At 44.5% G+C, this 22406-nt stretch overlaps 1 protein-coding gene across 5 annotated transcripts in view; it reads left to right on the top strand.

The window, feature by feature from the left end:
* The window catches only part of fbxw4 (F-box and WD repeat domain containing 4), an 89508-nt gene that overhangs the window by 63994 nt on the left and 3108 nt on the right, over positions 1-22406 (top strand). The window lies entirely within an intron of this gene.

A 22406-nucleotide genomic window follows, 5' to 3' on the forward strand; every position in this document is an offset into this window, starting at 1 on the left:
GGTGTAGGGGGATGTGGGCCAAACATTGGTGAGCTTGGACAAATTGGGCTGAAGGCCTGTTTCAATACTGTGGACTTGATTACTCTATGTAGGCTGATGCATCCTGTGCGATACTGTAGGTATGTTTGACTGTGTTGGGCATTCTATATGGAAGGACACCCAGGTAGATATAACAGATTCCATGAGACTACTGTTTTGAAGAAGAGCAAGAGGTTCTCTCTGGTTTCCTGATCAACATATACACAAAATGCTGGAGTAACTCAGTGGGACAGGCAGCATCTCTGGAGAGAAGGAATGGGTAACATTTTGGGTTGAGACCCTTCTTCGGATTCGATCTGCTATTTTTTACAACAGTTCGATCTGCCATTTTTCACAACAGTTCGATCTGTCCCATATATCCCTCCTTTGTCAGGTATTTAGCTCCTGCTGATGGTGGGATATTGCTCTTGTTCATTGTGTAAAAATTGTTCATTGTGTTTTTTGCAATGGTGGCCTCGCATTTAAAACTAAACATTTTATTAGCTGAAAAATTATAATTGGGCATCCTGAAAGGAGCTGCAGAAATCCATAAAGGCTGAATTGTAAGTCTTCTCTCTTTTACTGTATTCAGTGGGTCAGTGAGAAACATTTAGACAGGTACACAAATAGGATAGGTGTAGAGGGATTTGGGACAAATGCAGGCAGGTGGGGCTAGTGTAGATGGGACATGTTGGTTGGGCTGGGCAAGTTTGGCTGAAGGGCCTGTTTCCATGCTATATGACTGATTCTAAATGGGTGGGAGCTGTTTTTCTTTCAAAGAATCAACAGTAGGAGTTCAGTCAGTCCCTTGAATCTTTCCCATCCTTCAATACAATGATTACTACTTTGCCTCAATTCCACTTTCCCACTTAATCCCCATATTCTTTGATTTACCCAATTTGACTTCCTGCCTCTCTGGATTGGAGAAAGCCAAAAATTCACAGCACTCTGAGTGAAGAAATATTTCCCCATCTCCGTCTAAAGTGGCTGACTATCCTGAGACTATGCCTCTTGTTCTAAACTTGCCATCAAGAGAAACAGCCAGTCAAAATATACCCTTTTTATGCCTCTAAGAATTTGTTTACTTTTCATTAAAATCACTCATTCCTCTAATGTCGGGAAAGTACTTTAAAGAAACATTCAAGGCTGTGCTTGGTTCATTCATATGGTCTGACCATGGTGGCTTATCAATAACAAAGAGAGTTTGAATTGAGCAAGTCCGTCACCAGCTATTTCTGTATTGTAAATGTATGCACTGTGCCTACTGTGACATGCCAATATTATTGTCAACCTATATATGCCACCCTTGCATATTTGTTTAGTTTATTGTCAGGTGTACCGATGTACAGTGAAAAGCTTTTTTTGCTTGCTAACCAGTTTGTTGTGTGCAAATATATGGGTTACATCCCAGATTTTGGTATTGAAAGAAAAGAATAATTATCAATAATTTGTATATGGTGGAATTGATCTGTATAAATAATTGTGAACTAAATAAGAATATCAAGTGATTTTTGTCTATGTATTAATACATCTCTGGGATTTAGTTCAAGTCTGAAATCAAATCAAGTGAGTCAGGTGGTTTATATACGGAAGTGAATTTAAAAGTTTGTGGTCTAATCAAAATGTTTAGGTAGTTTATACACTGAATTATTATAGATACCTGAGGTATAAGTTGTGTCTGTGCATAGTTTGGTCAGCGAAGATAATGTAAGAATCTGGAAGTTTGGATTTATCGTTTTTTTCCTTGTGGGGGCCAGATGGGCTGCTGTGAAACAGATGTTTTGCTTTCATCCTTTTATCTTCTGTGTGTGTAATCATGTATGTTTTGTCAAAGTACAAAGTAGCCCTGGTACAGGTTTACCTTTGTGAGCCATTGTGATGGCAAATGTCTTGTGTGTGATTGTGTGTGTTTTCTCCCACATATAGGGGCCACCTCGGCCTCCCCTTTTTTTTTGTATCTTCCATTATCTGAAGCTTTTTCTCTGCATGTCGTGCTATTGAAACTCGTGCCCGGGCTTGCGATGCAGGTTCCCACCATTCAAGACAGAACGTCAGGTGTTCGGGTAAGGGAGAGCCCTTTGAAGTAAACCGCTGAAGTCAGCACCAATCAAGGAATAAACACAAGCTGCACTGAGAGGCAACAGAACCTGCCTCAGACTGGACGACAGCTGGACTTGCCGGCAAGCTCACTACAGTCCAGTGGAAAAATAATCTATTTTTTTTCTCTTTCTCGTTTTCTTGTTCATCTTCCTCTAGAGGCCAACTAGTTTGCCAGTTTGACCCAATGTCCAGCATTGTTTAGTTTAGTTTAATTTAGTTTAGTTTACTTTATTGTCACGTGTCTCGAGGTACAGCGAAAAGCTTTTTCGTTGCAACTTATCCAGTCAGTGAAAAGACTATATACATGATTGCAATCAAGCTATCAGTGTACAGATACAGGATAAAGGAAATAACGTTTAGTGGAAGATAAAGTCTAATAAAGTCCAGGATTGTGTTAATGCTGGCTGAGTATAGATTGTGATTGTTGATTCCCCCCCCCCCCCCCCCCCCAAGAATCTGCCCTCATCTGGCAATAGCATACCCCTGCGGTCAGCATAACCTTTCACTGATCGCACCTAGTCCAACTGATATCTGTTAACCAAGCACAGTCTGAGATGAAGTCACGTCTGACTTGCCTGTAGGCTTGGCATAGTATTGTGCTGTTGCCCCTGTAGGCAGCTTTTTATTGATAAACATTGTGTTGGGCGAGGTGTTTGAAAAATACATCAAAAGTAATAAACACACCTTTACATTTTCCCCGCTGGGCTGTTTATAACGAGAATAATGGACACCTGGCAGTGTGTTATAGTCTGGAATCTAATCAAGGTGTTTGGGTAGTTTATATGTAGAATAGTGGATACCTGAGTGTGAGTTACAGGGTAGAATATAATTGAAGGGTTCAGGGGCTTCAATTATTGAATAACATATCTGGAAGTGAATTACAGGATGGAATCTAATAGAGGGACTCAGGTGGTTTCTGCATAGAAAAGCAGATTGGATTTGTGACTGGTCACTTCTGTACGCTTGAAATTAGTTCAGTGGGATAGGTTATGCGATGAGGAAAAATCAAGTAAGACTTGAGTTTGTACTCACTTCAGAAAGTAGAGGGTATCCAACGAAAGATCTCGAGGGAGTGACAGGGTAGCAATTTCCTCTCGGGGTAAGGGGTTAGCCATTTAGGTTTGAGATGTAAGGATATTTCTTCAATGTATAACATTGTAAATGTTCAGAATGGTTCATTTTTGCATGTGCAAGATCCACCGGGAGTCATAGAGTCACACAGCATAGAAACAAGCCCTCTAGCCCAACCAGTCCATGCTGTCCAAGGTGTCCCTCTCAGCTAGTCCCATTTGCATGCGTTTAGTTTATTTACCCTCCAAATCTTTCCTCTCCATGTACGTGTCCAACTGTCTTAAACACTGTTATAGTACCTGCCTCAACTATCTCCTCCAGCAACTCATTCCATATAGCCACCACCTTCAGCATGTTAAAGTAGCCCCTCAGTTTTCTATGAAATGTTGCCTCTTCACCTTAAACTTATGTGCTCTAGTTCTTGATTCCCCTAGCCTGGGTACAAGACATAGTTCAGCCTATCCATTCCCCTCATGATTTTATACGTCTCTATAAAATCAATACATTTCTGTAAGATTAAATATAAGATCGGATTTTTGGAAACTAAAGGATTAAAAAAAAAGAAATAAGTGTAGGATCAGCCATGTTACTGAATAGCAGAGTAGGCTTGAGAGTCCTCGAGGGCTGCTCTCACTGTTATATTGTGTTCTTCTGTGACCTGGGGGTAAATATTTTTTTTATTTAGAATATCACATACCTGCGAGTGAGTGGGATGGAGGGGTTTGAATAATTAATAAACAATATCTAGGAACGAGGTGGCACAGCGGTAGAGTTGCTGCCTTAATGCGCCAGAGATCTAAGTTCATAAGTCTAGGTGCAGAATTAGGCCGTTCGTCCTGACTAAGGATGCTGTCTGTGTGGATTTCGTACGTTCTCCCTGCGACCATGTGAGTTTTCGCCGGGTGCTCCAGTTTCCTCCCACACTCCAGAGAAGTACATGTTTGTAGGTTTATTGGCTTCTGTAAATTATCCCTAATGCGTAGGATAGTGCTAGTGGACTGGGTGATCGCTGGTAGGCGTGGACTGTTTCCGTACCGTATCTCTAAAGATGAAAGTCTAAGGAATGTGCTAAATGTAGTGCGGGAAGGAACTGCGGATGCTGGTATAAATTGAAGATAGACACAAAATACTGGAGTCACAGGCAGCATCTCTGGAGAGAAGGGATGGGTGACGTTTCAGGTCGAGACCCTACTTCAGACTGATGAATGTGCTAAATGTAGTGTTAAACTTTGTTCGGTAGAGGATAAACATCAAATGTGATGGGCTGGATCACTTCAATCCCCTTGTTGGGGGAATGTTTGCAACACTCTGCCAGCTCTAGGAGCTTGTGGTATGACTGGGATTCCTTGATGTGGCATGGTCTCCACGGTGGGATCTTTTGATGTTATCTCACCCTCATCCTTGTAAACTCTGCTCTTTGCCAAACTGAAAGTTTGCCTTCTCTTTATCTACTGAAAGCTTTGCAGAGATGAGATGGGGAACCACATCAAAGAAGACATCTTGTTACTGACCGCAAAGATTCGGAAGTGTACAGACCCACCTGGCAAGATACCAAAGCTCAGATGGTGCTGGGTATTGCACTTTCTGACAACACTGACCTTTCAAAGCTCCCTCTAACTGAAGTGCAATCCAGTCCAACCTAATGAGGTGGCAATGGCTTCTTAACCCTAACTGGACTAAAGCAAGGCCTTTAACAAGGTCCTGCACGGTAACAGATCCGGATGATGAGAAGACTTGGGATTCAGAGTGAGTTAGCAAAGTGGACACAATAGTTTAGTGAAAAGAGGCAGAGGGTGGTAGTGAAGGATTGTTTTTCAGGTGGAGGCCTGCGACCAGTAGTGTGCCACAGGGATCGGTGCTGGGTCTTCTGTCATTTGTCATACGTATTAGTGATTTGGATGGGAACATAGGTAGCATGATTGTATAATGTAAGAAAATAACTGCAGGTGCTGGTACAAATCGAAAGTGTTTATTCACAAAATGCTGGAGTAACTCAGCAGGTCAGGCAGCATCTCAGGAGAGAAGGAATGGGTGACGTTTCGGGTCTCGACCCGAAATGTCACCCATTCCTTCTCTCCTGAGATGTTGCCTGACCTGCTGAGTTACTCCAGCATTTTGTGAATAGGTACCATGATTAGTAAGTTTGAAGATGACACCAAAATTGAGGCAAGACAGTGAAGAAGGTGTCTATGGTTACCATAGGATGTAGATCAACCACACCCATTCCCCCCCCCCCCCCCCACTCTCCTTACACTTACATTCCCCTCCACTGTCTTCACAATTCACAAATATTCTATCTTTATCTCACACCTTTGTCTTTTCATCTCTAGCCTTTGTCCAACCATCTGCTTTGTCCTGCCCCCCCTCTCTTCAAGCTTTCTTCAATCCCACCACAATCAGAAGAAGGATCCCAGCCTGAAACGTCACCTATCCATGTTCTCAAGGGATGCTGCCTGACCCGCTGAGTTACTCCAACACTCTCTGCCTTATTCCTTGTGGTCTTCCTCACAGCTAAGTACTTTAGTTGAGTTTAGTTTAATTTATTAACTGTCATGCACACCGAGGTACAGTGAAAATCCATTTGTTGCGTGCAATCTAGTCAGCAAAAAGACTATACATGATTACAATCAAGTCTACAGTGTACAGATACATGCCAAAGGACTAACGTTTAGTGGAAGATAAAGTCTGATTGAAGATAGTCTGAGGGTCTCCAATGAGATGGATGGTAAGTCAAGACTGCTCTCTAGTTGATGATAGGACGATTCAATTGCCTGATAATAGCTTGGAAGAAACTGTCCCTGTATCTGGACGTTTGCGTTTTCACACTTGTCTGATGGGAGAGTGGAGAAGAGGGAATGACAGAAAATCTTGTGTTTCTGTAGTGTCTTTCACAATCTCAGATGCTCCAAAGTACCTTGCAGCTAATGAAGCACTTTATAAAGTTTAGTCATGAGAGATCGAGGCAGTCAAATTGCGACAGAAAGCAAGAGGAAGCAGTAAAATAAATGGCACAAATCTGTTGAAGTTATGATTATTGAGGGACAGATATAGGCCATGATATCGGAAACAGCATCCCTGATTTTTCTTCACAATAATATGATCTAAGTGTCCAGACTAAGTGTGATGTCGCATCCTATACATGTGCACGTGCAGCATAGGTGTTGTACTAGGTGTCTCAGGCTAGGTCGTGTGCTCAGAACCCACAACCTCTTAACTTACAGACGGGAGAGTCCTGCCCACAGCTGATGCCAGTTAGAATATCAAAAAAAGCAAATCTAACAATTGTGTCTGAATAGTCTGGCAGAACGCGAAGCTTGTGTAAGTTTAGCTTCAAAGGGCAGCTGGGACTCAAGAGGAATAAGGTGTGCATTTGTTTAAAGTATTACTTTGACATCTAAACATTCTTTGAAGTGTTTTTGTTCTATTTTTGAAACTGTTGATGTCTTCAGATTAAGTGTAAAAGGGTGAGAATCTTCCTTTAGCTTCACACCCCAGTCTCTGTTTCTGATTATGCTTTAATTTCCCCGCACTTTGTCTGACGACCTAGATTCTTTGGTAGGGTTGACATCAATGTGGGGTCTGACGTGTAGGGAGCTCAAACAGAAGGGCCATTTAAAATGTGACTATCCTCTCTAAATGACAATTCATTACCTCCACTCCTGGTTTAAAACAAACTCGAGTGCTGTGGTATCGATTGAAATCTTCGAGACTGATATAAAGGGAAAGATAAATGAAATTATGATGATAAATACAGTGATAATCAGATGCAATCTAATAAATCACAAAATAAATGAATAATTTATGTACCCCTTTAAGCACCTCAAGGTGAGGACTTTATTTCTTAGTGATCTTGTAGAGCTGTATAAAAACATGAGGGTGGAGGTAGAGTGAATGTACACAGTCTTTTTTCCATGGTGGGGAAATCAAGAGCCAAAGGTTTAAAGTGTGAGTGGAAAAATTTAATAGGAACCTGAATGGCAACTATTCACTCAGAGGGTGGTGGGTATATGGAACGAGCTGCCAGAGGAGGTAGTTGAGGCTGGTATTATAACAACATTTAAAAGACATTTGGACAGGTACATGGATAGGAAAGGTCTAGAGAGATATGAGCCAGGCATAGGCAAATAGCCTGGATGGGGATCTTGGTCAGCATGGATGAGTTGGGCCGAAGAGCCTGTTTCCACTCTGACTCAAGATGTCTCAAAGAAGTGAGGTGCCTCTGTCGGGTCAGTCAGTGTTTCAAAGTAGGACATTACAGCAGACCATTCATTTGGAAGATCCCACCAGCAAAATACATGATAACTGAAGAACATTGTACTTTCATGATATTGGCAAGGAACGTGTACAAACGGCAAAGGAGGATGTCCCTGCGGGGGTCAGTGGCCAACTGTTCCCAGTACTGGTCCATCCACCTGTGACGAGCATCGTACACAGGAACCGTGCAGTCGGCAGCTTTTCAGCTTCCTCTGATTCAGCAATTGATTCACCTCTACCCCATTGGACTTTATCTCTAGAACTGATGCGCTACGATGCTGAGAGCCTCACTCTGCACTCTGCGTCTTTCCCTTTGCTCCACCTATTCTACTTGAGTTTGACAGTTATATTTACGGATGCCACGTATGATCTATTTGGATCGCATGTGAAACAGAGCTTTTCACTGTACCGAGGTACATGTGATAATTAATAAACTAAACTTAGTTTGTGTTCTCCATCCCAGTTGTGTTCTCTTCTCACTTCTCCTGTGCAGCATTGAGGAAGTAGCACCCGGTGCCATTACTTGTGGGTGGTGTATAAAACTGAGTGTTCAGCTAGTTCTCCAGTTGGAGACTACCAGAGCAAGGGCAGAGGTCTCCCACTGTCAATTTGGTCAGCATTCTTTCCTCATTGGAGAGGTATGAGGCACATCATAACGTTGTCTCCTGGCCTCCCCTCCTCCCCGTCTGCCCCTCTCCCCTGCCTTTGACTCACCTTCAAAAGCAGAGGATGTGAACAAGGTTTGGGTCAATAAGGTCCCTGGGGATCGTTGGCAAATCTCCCAATCTCTCACATTGCCTGACCCTTCCTCCTCTCTCTCTTGTGTTTGTAATTTCTCTCCTTCTCACTCCATTTTTTTTCAATCTCCCCTTTAATGCTCCACATTTATCTACTCTCTTGGATATTCTCAATTCCTGAATCCCATTTTTACCCCAGTGCCTTATCCTCAAGTCTACTTGGCACCCTGTGTGCTATTTAAAGGTTCTCCCTTTTAGATTTTTTAAAGAAAAGCTGATACAGTGACTTTGTAGTGCAACAGCTGATGCAGGCATACCTACCCACCAATACGTCCCGCCTCGAAACTTAATCAGTTAAACTTCACCCCCTCCTCTTTCTCTTTAAGGCTGCACAGCCTGGCTTAGATCCCCACAATGATGTCAACCAAATCTGTGTTGCTACGCAGCCAGCAATGAAAGGCAGGCTGCATTGAAAAGCCTTATTGCACTTCCAACATGCCTCATCGTCCTCCAACCCTGCCGCATTGTGTGTTCTCCTGAAGGGTCGGAGTGGTGCAGAGGGAAGCTTTAGGGTCCCTTGCTTGCAACAAGGGGGCTGGGGGAGGCGGCTTTTGCTTTAATGGTGGGTGGCCCGGTGGAAGGCGGGTTGCATTGTGTTGTGGCACAGTGCAACCACTGGTAGCAACAGATGGTTAATAAGGAGAGGGTACAGTGCCATCTCTGTTTGTTTTTGCCGGAGTAACAAGGGTTGCAGGTCGCTCGCTGTCTTTGCTCGCCGCCTGCCTGCCCCAGTTGCAGGGGGGTGGCTGTTTCTCATCGCTGTGCGACATGACCGTTTACACACACAAACTTAACCTTTACAAGAGGGGTTAAAATAAAAGAGAGAAAAGGCGCCGCCGTACCCAGTGGCTGTGTGGAGGGGAGGGGAGTGGAGGAATCTGGGCTTTGTAAAGGAAGGTATTGCCTGTGCTCAATGCGAGGGCTCTGCAGCTAAAAGAAATCCTGATACGCTGCAGGCAGCTCCAGTCAAGTGAATATTTCTAAAGCGAAAAGCGAGTAAAATTCCCCTCCTCCAGGATTTCTACCCAGACACATTGTGCTTGCTCCACTTGATTGAATGTTTGGTTTTCAAAACTTCATTTTTAAGTTCAGCATTTTTTTTAGTATCTATTTTCCTCTTTCCATACCGTCTACTCTTCCTTGATGTTTTGCTCAGGAGGAATAATCCCTGATCGTAAAAAGATAATTTACGCGTGCTTTTCGCCCAGATGCCTGTCAAAGAATCATGCACCATAGAAACAGGCCCTTCGGCCCAACTTGTCCACGCCGACCATGATGCCCCATCTATACCAGTGCCAGCTGCCCGCGTTTGGCTCATATCCTTCTAAACCTTTCCTATCCATGTACTTGTCCAACAGTTTTTAAAATTGTGTTATTGTACCTGCCTCCACAACCTCCTCTGGCAGCTCGTTTCATATGCCCATCACCTTCTGTGTGGAAAAAGTTACCCCTCAGGTTCCTATGAAATCTTTCCCCTCTCACCTTAAACCTATGTCTTCTGGCTTTTGACTCTCCTACTCTGGGTGAAAACTCTGTGACTCTATGTGCATGACTCTGGACATAATTAACATTGGAGACACTTGACGAGGATCCCTGAAAACTCCTTCACACATTCTCACACTGTATTGCACAAGTGTATTCTTGTACAAGTGTGATCTTGCACATAGATGGTGTCTACCACACTCTTGACCATTGATTAACTATCTCTTGTGTAGGAAGGAACTGCAGATGCTGGTTTATACCGAAGATAGATACAAAATGCTAGAGTAACTCAATGGGTCAGGCAGCATCTGTGGAAAAAAGGAATAGGTGGCGTTTCGGGTCAGAACCCTTCTTCAGACAGAAAGATAGAGGTGGGAAATTTTCTTTCACTTTTCCTCCCCCCCCCCCCCCCCCAACCCCGCAATACAGGGAAATAAGACCATTCGTCGATGTATAAAGCCCTCTGGCTATCTTGGCAATGCCAGGAAACCCAATCTGAATCTGTTTGAAACATTGTTCCTCGCTTTCAGGTGGCCTGCTTTATCGTTTTACCATTCTGGATAGCACATCGTAACCCTGCGACATGACTCCTGTTAATCCGTTAATGTACAAAATTGCAGTGGGCCCAGAGCAGGGAGTTAACCTTTCAATCAGCAGGTCAAATTGTTTCCTAATTCTGCAAATACCCCACAACAGAAACAGTCTGACAACTTCCCAAATGCATTGTACAAAGGGGTCTGTAATTAAAGGATGGTTTCCAATTTCAGTCTGGTCCTTTCACATTTACTTTAGTTTAAAGATACAGCACTGAAACAAGCCCTTCGGCCCACTGTGTCTGCGCGACCAGCGATCACCCCGTACACTAGCACTATCCTATACACTGGGGACAATTTACAATTTACAGAAGCTAATTAACCTACAAACCTGTACGTCTTTGGAGGGCGGAAGGAAAGCGGAGCACCAAGAGAAAACCACGCAGTCACAGGGAGAGTGTGCAAACTCTGTACAGGAAGGTACAAACTCTGTACAGGAAAGTACAAACTCTGTACAGTTTCATGTCATGTATGTCCTGGATGAGGCCATTGAGCCCTTCAATCTGCTAGCTCATCAATGATCTGTGATTCTAACAACCACTTCTAGGCTCCATTTAAAAAAATACTCTCCAGTAAATATCTATTAATCTCCGTTTTAGATGTATATCGTAACTCTATAGATTTAATAAGAACTTGAAGGCAATTATTCTCACATTGATGGTGGTGGGTATATGGAACAAGCTGCCAGGGGAGTTAGTTGGGACAGAAACAATAATATTTAAAAGACATTTGGACGGTACATGGATAGGAAATATTTAGAGGGATATTGGTCAAATGCAGGCAAAGGGGACTAGCATAGATGGAGCACTTTGGTCACCATGGACGAACTGGATTGAAGGGCCTGTTTCCATGCTGTATGATTCTAATTAGAGATTGACAACAAATGTCAGCCTTGCATGGCTCACATAATAAGACCATACATCGATGTTTAACAGAGTTCAGTCCTTCCCTGCAGTCACTTCCAAGTTTTGTTCTATATCACAAGGCTGCTTATTTCTGATCATGCTGAACATGTTTGTTATCCCTTCTGTGTGTAAATATGACGCCTTTAAAATAGCAAATTGACCCAAGGCAGGAGGATTTTAGAAAAAAAAGTTAAATCATCAAATGAAATCAGGGATTTGTCACAGGAGTCTATATATTTTTAAAAAACAATTTGTTATTTTTGGTTTTTGACATAGCGTTTGTACAGGTTACTGTGATGTCAGCTGCCAAGTGGTCATACAGATAGTCAGGTGGATAATAAAATTAAACCATGGACCTAGATCCTGGCTGCACAGTTGGTCCAAGTGTTCACCAACTATATGAAGTCCGGGGCTATGGGTCGAAGCACGAGAATAGGGTTGAGAGGGTGAGATAGGTCAGGCATGATTGAATGGTGGAGTAGATTCGATGGACCGAATGGCCTAATTCTTCTCCTATAACCTATGAACATCCCCCAGCCTCACCATTCTGTTCTTTCTGGTTCCTGCCTCTGATTATAGGTTTCCCCATGTATTGAACACAAGATGCTAAAGTAACTCAGCGGGTCAGGCAGCACCTCTGGAGGACATGGATAGGCAAAGTTTTGGGTCGGGATCCTATCCAAAACATCACCTATCCATGTCCTTCCGGAAATGCTGCTTGACCCGCTGAGTTACTCCAGTACCTTGTGTCTTTTTTCCCCCTGCACCTGCAGTTGTTTGTCTCATCTCTCTATGACATTCCCATTACTGGCCCAAAGCATCTAGAAAAGAGATCCATTTGCATTTCTACAGTGTCACGTTCTAAAACATATTACAGTTAATTAATTCCTTTCAAAGCAAACTGATGAATGTGATTTAGAAAAAGCAACAGAGCAAGATTCTACAAATATGGATGAGATTCCTGACCAGATATTCTGCTCGAGGAATCCGCAGACTAGATAGAAGACTGAAGAAGGGTCTCCATAGACACAAAGACACAAATTGTAAAAAATCAAAGTGCTGGAGTAATTCAGCGGGTCAGACAGCATCTCTGGAAAACATGGATAGGTGACGTTGCCATTCTTTTTCTCCTGAAATGCTGCCTGCCCTGCTGAGTTACTCCAGCGCTTTATGCCTTTTTTTGCAAGGCAGCATCTGCAGTTCCTTGTTTCTAGCCCAGATAGAGTCGCAGTATAACTTCACACCTGGACAGAACTGAAACCAGCGAGTTCAAGAAACTAGAGTGACGATCGGAGAAAGATTGTGATTTTTAAAACGACTTTTCCTGGACCACCACCAGTGCAGATCTGATGGGGCAGGAATTCCCAAGCATTTGTAAATTGAATTATAGCATCATTGTAGTTAATAGAGGAAAACCCATATACATTCAAAGGTACCTGTGCAATAAGCGGGGTTTAATGATGTTCTGAGGCTTCCGCATGAGCGGCACTGGCTGGGTGAAAGGGTTAAACAATGGGCCTCTTTGTTCTCCGCTTTGTTGGCATGTGAATTTTCCCACTCGCAATTGGGACGAGTCCCCCCCCTCCACCAACTATGATTCCCAGTATCTTTTTTAAACACACTCTTTCAAACCCACTGGGCTGGTACCGAGACTTTTCTTCAACTACACTCCTTCGAGAACCCCTGAGAGGAGAGCGGGCACTGTAAGTAACAAAACTGTGCTTGGTCACCTCCTACTCGCCAGTTCACTTTGAGATAGACCATTCTCCTTTTTCATCCAAGGGGTTTGTCCACTTTGTTGATCTCTGCACACGGAAGGCATGACACCTCTCACCAAAACACAAAGAGCTGGAAGAACTCAACAGGTCAGGCAGCATCTGTGGACGTAATGGACAAATGACGATTCGGTTTGATGTCCTTCTTCAGGGACAGAATTAAAAAAGATGCAATTGAGGTGGTAAAATTGGGGAACTGGAGAGAGAGACAGTGAGACTACTCCGCAAGAAATTGCAGAAAATTGTGGACACATCCCAGATAATCACAGAAACCAACCTCCCTTCCATTTACTCCATCTACACTTCATGCTGCCTCGGCAAGGCCACCAGCATATTCAAGGACCAGCCTTACCCCGGTCACTCCCTCTTCTCCCTTCGGGCAAGAGGTACAGAAATGTGAAAACGCACACCTCTAGATTCAGGGACAGTTTTTTCCCAGCAGTTACCAGGCAAATAAACCATCCTATCATCCATTTGGGAGTGGTCCTGTTACCATCTACTTCATTGGAGACCCTCAGACTATCTTTAAATGGACTTTACTGGACTTTATTTTGCACTCAACGTTATTCCCTTGATTCTGAATCTGTACACTGTGGCCGGCTCGATTGTAATCACATGTAATCGTTCAGCTGACTGGTTAGCATGCAACAATAGCTTTTCATTGTACCTCGGTACACGTGACAATAAAGTAAGCTAAACTAAACGTGGGAATGAGAAAGGTGTAGGAAAGAACTGCAGATGCTGGTTTTATCGAAGTGTAACCTACCCAAGCAAAATATGAGGTGCTGTTCCTCCAATTTGCACTGGGCCTCACTGACAATGGAGGAGGCCCAGGACAAAAAGGTCAGATTGGGAATTTACTTGCACCTCCTTGTGAGGCGCAGCGCAAATTGGAGGAACAGCACCTCATATTTTGCTTGGGCAGCTTACACCCCAGCGATATGAACATTGGCTTCTTTAACTTCAAATAGCCCATGCTTTCCCTCTCTCTCTCCATCCCCTTCCCCTTCCCAGTTCTCCCACCAGTCTTACTGTCTCCGACTACATTCTATCTCTGTCCCACCCACTCCCCTGACATAAGTCTGAAGAAGGGTCTTGACCCGAAACATCACCCATTCTTTCTCTGCAGAGATGCTACCTGTCCCGCTGAGTTACTCCAGTATTTTGTGTCTATCTTCGAAGAGAAAGGTGTGCCAATTCCAACTTGAGTAAGTAAGATTGGAGTTGCAGGGATGGGATCCTGTAACTTGAGTGAGATCAGAGCAACACCTGAAGTCATGGTTACACATGGGGCAACCTGAGTTGAAACATTCAGCAGGACCTGGCATCTTGGTTTCAACCGCCGACTGACCCACAAACCTTCAAACCGTATGGCCCGCTCAGGGTGGGGGGGTTGGAGGTCAATGCTGAGGTTTGCTCATCTAGGCGGTGAGTGTGGGAAGCCGTTGGCGAGTCCAAGAATTGAGCGCGGGAACCTCCTCTGACATTCCACACTCAGCAGAGAGCCTTTCAAGACCAAGTTGCATTTCTGTACTGCCTTCCAGAAAGCCCACATGACTTGGAGTTATAGAACTTACAGGGGATGTAAACTGGCTCTTAGGCCCAACTCATCCAATCCAACCAAGTTGCCTAAATGCTAGTTGCTCATCCCTTTGGGTTTTTCAGTTACATAATTTTCTTTGTTGAACTAAATTAAAGTGCATGTTGCACTCAAAAGCGCTTGAATAGTTGGTTGGGAAGACGGTCAAAGTGAAAGATAGAGGACTGACATAATTTTCAAGAGCAGCCAGCTCCTGTGCCCGGGCCATATCCCTCCAAACTTTTCCTATCCATGTATCGGTCCAAGGGTCTTTTAAATGACTGACCCATACTTCTGCTTAGCACTCAGTTATATTCATTAGAGCTTCCTCTTCCATTTTGATGCCACTCCTTATATCCCTTTGGAGATGAAGGAAATCAGAGGATTTGGGTTATTGCGGGAAAGTGCCAGTAATCAGCTACAAACTGATTGAACGGTGGAGCAGGTAAGGGGTGTGGAAAGGTCTGCTCCAGTTCCAGTATTAGAGTCATATAGTCATAGCGCCATTCATACAGTGTGGAAACAGGCCCTTCGGCCCAACTTACCCACACCGACCAACATGCCCCATCTACACTAATCCCACCTGCCCGCGTTGGCCCATAATCCTCTAAATCTTTCCTATCCTTGTATCTGTCCAAAGGTCTCTGAAACATAATGATAGTGCTGCCTCAACTACCTCCTTCGGCAGCTTGTTCCATATAGCCACCACCTTTTGTGTATTAAAAAAAGTCACCCCTCAGGTTTTTTCCCTCCTCATCTTAAACCTGTGTCCTCTGATTCTCGACTCCCCTATTCTGGCAAAATACTCTGTGTGTCTACCCGATCTATTCCTCATACACCTCAATAAGATGACTTCTCATCCTCCTGCGCTCCAAGGAATCGAGTCGTAGCCTGCTTAACCTCTCCTTATAATGCTGGCCCTACTAACCAGGGCCAGCTACGTCAGCACCTTGTCTTGTTTTGTAAACCAGACTCTGCAGTTCCTTGTGTCTACTTTGAATGATCTTTTTTGATTCCCCTGTCTTGGCCTAATCTTGACCCTCTGTGCCACCCATTGGGAGAGCTGAGACTCTCCGCCTGGCACCACAGCCTGCTAGCATCGTGACACCTTGCAAGGACTCGTGTAGGTACACAGGACACCAGAGGACGCTGAAGATAGACACAAAATGCTGGAGTGACTCAGTGGGTCAGGCAGTAAAAGAATAGGTGACGTTTCTGGTTGGAACCCTTCGACAGACAGTCTGAAGAAGGGTCCTGACCCGAAAAACATCACCTATTCTTTTTCTCCAGAGGTGCTGCCTGACCCGCTGAGTTACTCCAGCATTTTGTGCCTATCTTTGGTGTAAACCAGCATCTGCAGTTCCTTCCTTCACCAGAGGAAACTATACAGATATAGTCAGACGGACACCGACCGGGTTGTTTTGAAAGGTGCGTGTTTGGCACAAAGCCTTTGGAACGTTGTTGCTGAAGACAAAAAAACAGCTTTGCAAGAATAAAAAGGGAGCCTCACAGTGAGAGTGCTTTGTTGAAATTGTGAAGATATCAAATTCCTTCCTTCCCTGGACTTTCTCACATCTTTTATTTTTAAAAGAAATATCAAACACCACTGAAATGACGGGATGCATTTAATTTGCATCTGGGACTTTTCATGTCCTCCCGGCGGGTGAATCCAGGACAACATGGGGGCCTCCCTCAAATGAGCTTCAGGTTCCGAGGCATCCATCTCGCCAGCCAGGCTGGTGTGGGGCATCTGGCCAACCAGTGTCTCCTCACTCCCTCTCCAGCCACGGCCATCAACATTTGTTGACTCCACCTGCTTAAATATCACCTCATTTGACAATCACCAATGCTTCCTCAACTATTTGATTACATTTATTGGTTGTTCAAGCTGTTCAGGTTCCTCAAAGTCTACAATGGTTGAAAGCAGTGAGTTCAGAGTAGAAGTTATGCCTTGGTGCCTCCATCTGCAATCGGTTTCTGAACTTCCTGACTGGCAGAATTGGTCGAAACATTTCCTCCACCTAAACCTCGACAATGTAGAAACAAGGAACTGCAGATGCTGGTTTAACTAAAAAAGACCCAAAGTGCTGGAGTAACTCAGCAGATCAGACAGCATCTTCGGAGAACATGGATAGGTGACAGTTTGGGTCAGGACCCTTCCCCGATTCAAAATGGCAGCTACCTATGTTCTCCAGAAATGCTGCCTGACCTGCTGAGTTGCTCCAGCACTTTGGGTCTTCCTTTGAACCCTCAACAATGATGCTCCTCAGGTGTTTGCTCAGTCTCTTGGTCTGCTCCATGTACACTGATAACAGAGTACCAAGCACAGCGACAGCTCATGCTTTAAGGTCACCGATGATGCCAGTGCCGTCAGCCAGATCAACACCAATGATGAGACAGAGTACGTAAAAGAGTTCAGGATCCTTGTATCATGGTGTCAGAACAACATAACCCTTAACATCAACAAGACAAAAGAATTGGTTGTTGACCTCGGGAAGCAAGGGAGGCAGAGAATGCAAACCCATCTGCATCATCAGAGCTGCTGTAGAGATGGTTGACAGCTTCAGGTTCCTGGACCTAACCTGGTCCCCTCACACTGATGTGGTGATCAGGAAAGCTCATCAGCATATTTACTTTCTTAGGCACCTGAGAAAATTCGGCGTTTCTTCAAGGATTCTCTTGAACTTCCACAGATGTGCCACAGAGAGTATTCTGATGGTATGCATCTCAGCCTGTTCTGGCAACTGCTCTGCTCTTGACCACCTGAACCTGCAGAGTGGTGAACACAGCCCAGTCCATCACAGGCTTCCATCCGGTCCATCCTCATGGCGCGTTGCATGAGGAAGGCTGGAAGTATCGTCAAGGATGCCTGCCATCCCGACCATTCTCTTTTCTCTCTTCTACCTCTGGGAGAAGATACAGAAGCTCAGACATTCAGACTTAAGAACAGCTTCTTCCTCACTGCCAGCAGACTCCTGAACTAATTGCCTTTTTCACACCTACTTCCCAGAGGTGCTGGCTCAAACTCTTACTCCCAACTCTACCTCATTCGGTGATTCCTTTAGTGCACTTTATTTTTGTACTACACCAGATTAATCCTCAATCTTGCACTATTTTGCTGATTTATATTTGAAACAAACTTGGAAGTTGCTTTGCACCCTGGAGTATATGACTATAAACTAACTTTAAACCTCCTTCCCATCTTAAATCTGTAACCCTCAGGCTGTAGACCCCGGCCTTGGGAAACACACTCTGGCTTTCTACTGATCTATGCATCTTATACTTTTACATACCTCTATCATGTCACCTCTCAAACCCCAGGAAAATCAGAGCCAGCCTTGTAACTCAAGCCCTCCAATCCAGCTACAATGCCAGTATACAGAATGGTATTATTTGTGCAGCACGGGGTGTTAAATAATTAAAGGAGTACTGAGTTATTTTTAACATATTCAGCTGTTTTGAACATTGTAATTCATAATGCTATTATGTAATAGATGTACAGGAATGTTACATGCAATAGCATATATTGTCATATATATTAATACAAACAGTTTCACAATATAGAACACAGGACAGTGCAACCTTCGGCCCACAATACCCGTTCCGAACCTGATTCTAAGGCCAACTTTTATCTGCCTGCATGTTATCCGGGGCAGTAGAGTTGCTGCCGTACAGCGCCAGAGACCAGGGTTCGATCCTGGCCACGGGTGCTGTCTGTACGGAGTTTGTACGTACCCCCTGTGACCGCGTGGGTTTTCTCCGGGTGCTCCGATTTTCTCCCACACTTCAAAGATGTGCAGGTTTGTGGGTTAATTGGCTTCTGTAAATTGTAAATTGTCCCTGGAGTGTAGGATAGAACTAGCGTATGGGGTGATCGCTGGTTGGTGCGGACTCGGTGGGCTGAAGGGCCTGTAACCACACTGTATCTCTAAAACTAAAAACACTGTCCATATCCCTCCATATCCATGTGCTGATCCATGTCTCTTAAACACCACTATCGTATCTGTCTCCACCCCCCGGCAGTGCGTGTAAAAAAACCTGCCCCGCACAAATCCTTTAAACTTTGCCCCTCGCACATTGTAAAGCTTTCTTGTTGCGTGCTATCCAGTCAGCAGAAAGACTATATGTGATTACAATCAAGCTGTTCACAGTGTACAGATATAGGACAAAGGAAATAACGGTTAGGTCAAGTCCAGTAAAGTCCGATTAAAGATAGACCGAGGGTCTCTAATGAGGTAGATGGTACCGCTCTCTAGTTGGTGATAGGGTTAGGGCGAGCATAAATGGAGCATCTTGATTGGCATGGGCAACTTTCTCCCTCTCTTCTCTCCCCCCCCCCCCCCCCCCGCGCTCTCCCTCCCCCTCTCTTTCTTCCACCCTCTCTCCCCCCCCTCTCCCACTCCCCCTTTCTCTCTGTTCTTCTGTTTTCAGCTCTTCATATGATGACGGAGGAAGACCCTGTATCACTGGCCCAAGGCGTTTGTGCAGTCCTGTCTGTTTGTGTGTTTAATCACAGAATATGTTTCTCTAAGTGATGCTGGTTGTGGGTTTTTTTTGATGTTCAAAGTGTTGACTGAGGATTCTTTCCCTTTGAATCTCCTGTATCATGTCCCATCTCGTCCTGCTCTCTGAGTTCACCCACCGGGTGCTGCGATAAGGGATTGGCCTTTGCTCCGCTCTGTTGTCTCGGGGTGGTGCTATAGAACAGTGCCCTGGTGCGGCAGACCCAGAGGCTGCCGTATGCTTATCTACCAACCCAGCACTCGCTGTCTGAGACCTGATCGGCAAAGTGGCGCAGAGGTAGAGTTGTTGCCTTGTAGCACCAGAGACGTGTGTTCCATCCTAACTATGGGAGCTATCAGTACAGAGTTTGCACGTTCTCCCTGTGACCACGTGGGTTTTCTCCAGGTGCTCCGGTCTCGTCCCACATCCCAAAGACGTGCAGGTTTGTAGGTTAATTGTCCTCTGTAAATTGTTCCTCGTGTATAGGATAGAACTAGTGTACAGGTGATAGTTGGTCGGTGTGGTGGTTGGGCCAAAGGGCCTGTTTCCACGCTGTATTATTATGCATACGGCATGCATTATTATTGTCTCTTTATGCACTATCAGTGTCTATTTATTTGTCTGTTTCTTTTCATATACTGAACCTCTTTTCTTTATTGTGGGTATTACAATGTTTACATATCTGTTTGGCTGCTGCAAGTAAGAATTTCATTATTCCGTTTCGAGCCATAAAACAATAAAACACTCGACTTGGCTATCTCTAAACTAAACTTCCAGAGGCAAGGGAGAGTGTGTTTGATTGCAGAACAATGACATTCTTATTTGCTGCAGCTTTACAAGCTACTAACGCAATCACACACACAAATAAAAATATACAATACCCACCCTGCACAATCCTAACCACAACCCTACCTCAGCAACTATGATCTTCTATCTGCACTGTTTTGGTTGTACTGTGGACTTTGCTTGGTTATCAAGTATTCCTGATTACTAATTTATTGTCTTATTGATGATTACCTGTTTGTCTGTGCATTGCTGCGTTAATGAACCTGTTAAGCTGCAGCAAGTAAGAATAGTGCTAGTGAGCGGGGATCGCTGGTTGGCGTGGACTTGGTGGGCTGAAGGGCCTGTTTCTGCACTGTATCTCTAAACTAAACTATAATTGCCCTGCCCCTGAGAGCGAGGCTGTGCAGCAGGGGTTAAAATCTTGACTCCAGTGGGTTTGGGTTACCTCCAACGTGGAGAATCTGCAACACAATAACACTCCACTGCAGGTTAATGTCAAGGATTAGTCGAACTACTTGACGATAAAGCTTGTGAAGGGATGCTTACAAGAGCCTGTTGCCATGGCCGGCCGAGCTAATTTGGCTGGTTGCTAGGGGCAAGGTATCGAGGTGCAATGTAGACATGCCCAGTCACGGCCAAGGGGAGAATTGAACATTGACAAAGAAATTGTTACTCTAAATAATCTTCTCTTTGGAAAGCGAGTGGGGACAGGTCTCCCCCAGTGTGTGATTAGCTGTGATCAGAGCAGCGTAGTTAGTCTCTGCACCGTCTGCATTGGGGCGCTATGTTAGATCTCCAGCACTTCGCTTCAACTAATAAGCTCCTTTTGCAAACCGTTCCACCGGACAATGGTGTTTATTTATATTTTAACATTGCCTGGCCTTTTCTCTCTGTTCCACTCCAACTTTTGGTGTGGTCTCCATCTTAATAAGGTCTGACCCCGCTGATATGCCGGGTCAGTCAAATAAAATAGTCACTGCTCTCTTTTGCCTGTGTGCTGGCGGCCTTGCTCTTTAAAATGTGTTGCAAACTTCGGTCAGCGTTGTCCTGTGGAACAGCTCCATCCAAGAAATTGCAGAGTTGTGGACGTAGCCCAGACCATCACACAAACCAACCTCTCGTCCTTTGACTGCATCTGCACTTCACGTTCCCTCAGCAAGGCCACCAGCATAATCAAGAACGAGTCTCACCCCCGGTCACTCCCACTTCTCCCCTCTCCCATCAGGCAACCGATCCAGAAGTATGAAAACACACACCTCCAAATTAACGGACAGTTTCTTCCCAGCTGTTATCAGGCAACCGAAACCATCGTATCACCAACTAGAAAGCGGTCCTGAGCTACCATCTACCTCATTGGAGACCCTCGGACTAACTTTAATCAGACTTTACTGGACTTTATCTTGCACTAAACATTATTTCCTTTATTTTGAATCTGTACACTGTGGACGACTTGATTGTAATCATGAATAGTCTTTTTGCTGACTGGATAGCACGCAACAAAAAGCTTGACACTGTACATCAGTACATGTAACAATACTAAACTAAACTGAAACGATGTCTTCCCTCAGCCACGGGTGAGACTGAAGGATACGGTAGTGATGTTCAAGCGGCTTTTAGACAGGCACACGAATACACAGGGATAGACACAAAATGCTGGAGTAACTCAGCGGGACAGGCAGCATCTCTAGAGAGCAGGAATGGGTGACGTTTCAGGTCGAGACACTTTTTCAGAATGAGACTGATACACAAGGAATGAAGGGATTATATGCAGGCAAGGAGATTAATTTAACATCATGTTCAGCGTAGACATGGTGGGCCAAAGGGCCCGTTCTTGTGCTGTACTGTTCTATGATTGTTTCTCAGTGATATTTCGATATTTGGAATAACGAAAAGCAGTTTAACAAAGTCTGGCGCCACTGATATAAACTGAAAAGAGTGCAGAAAAGATTTATGAGGACGTTGCCAAAACTAAAGGGCCTGAGCTACAGGGAGAGGTTGGGCAAGTCAGGACTTTATTCCTTGGAGTGCGGGAAGCGGAGGGGTGATCTTATGGAGATGTACAAAATCATGTGGGATAGATAGGGTGAAAGCGCAGAGAAAGCAACATGCCCCATCTACACTAGTCCCACCTGCCTGCATTTGGTGCATATCCCTCTAAGCCTATCCTATCCATGAACCTGTCTAAATGTTTCTTAAATTTTACGATAGTACCTGTCCCAACCACCTCCTCCGGTAGCTCGCTCCATACACCCACCAATCTTTGTGTGAAAACATTGTCCCTAAGGTTCCTATTAAATCTTCCCCCGTCACCTTAAACCTATGTCCTCTTGTTTTCAAATCCCCTACTCTGGGTAATAGACTTTTACCTGATTTACCTGATTATATACCTCCATTTACCTGATCTATTCCTCTCATGATTTTGTAGACCTCGATAAGATCACCTCTCATCTTCCAAGGAATAAAGTCTTAGCTTCCCTATAGCTCAGGCCCTCGAATCCTGGCAACATCCTCGTAAATCTTGTCTGCACCCTTTCCAGCTTGAC

This window comes from Rhinoraja longicauda, chromosome 16 (assembly GCF_053455715.1).
Source record: "Rhinoraja longicauda isolate Sanriku21f chromosome 16, sRhiLon1.1, whole genome shotgun sequence".
In the NCBI taxonomy this organism is placed as follows: domain Eukaryota; kingdom Metazoa; phylum Chordata; class Chondrichthyes; order Rajiformes; family Arhynchobatidae; genus Rhinoraja; species Rhinoraja longicauda.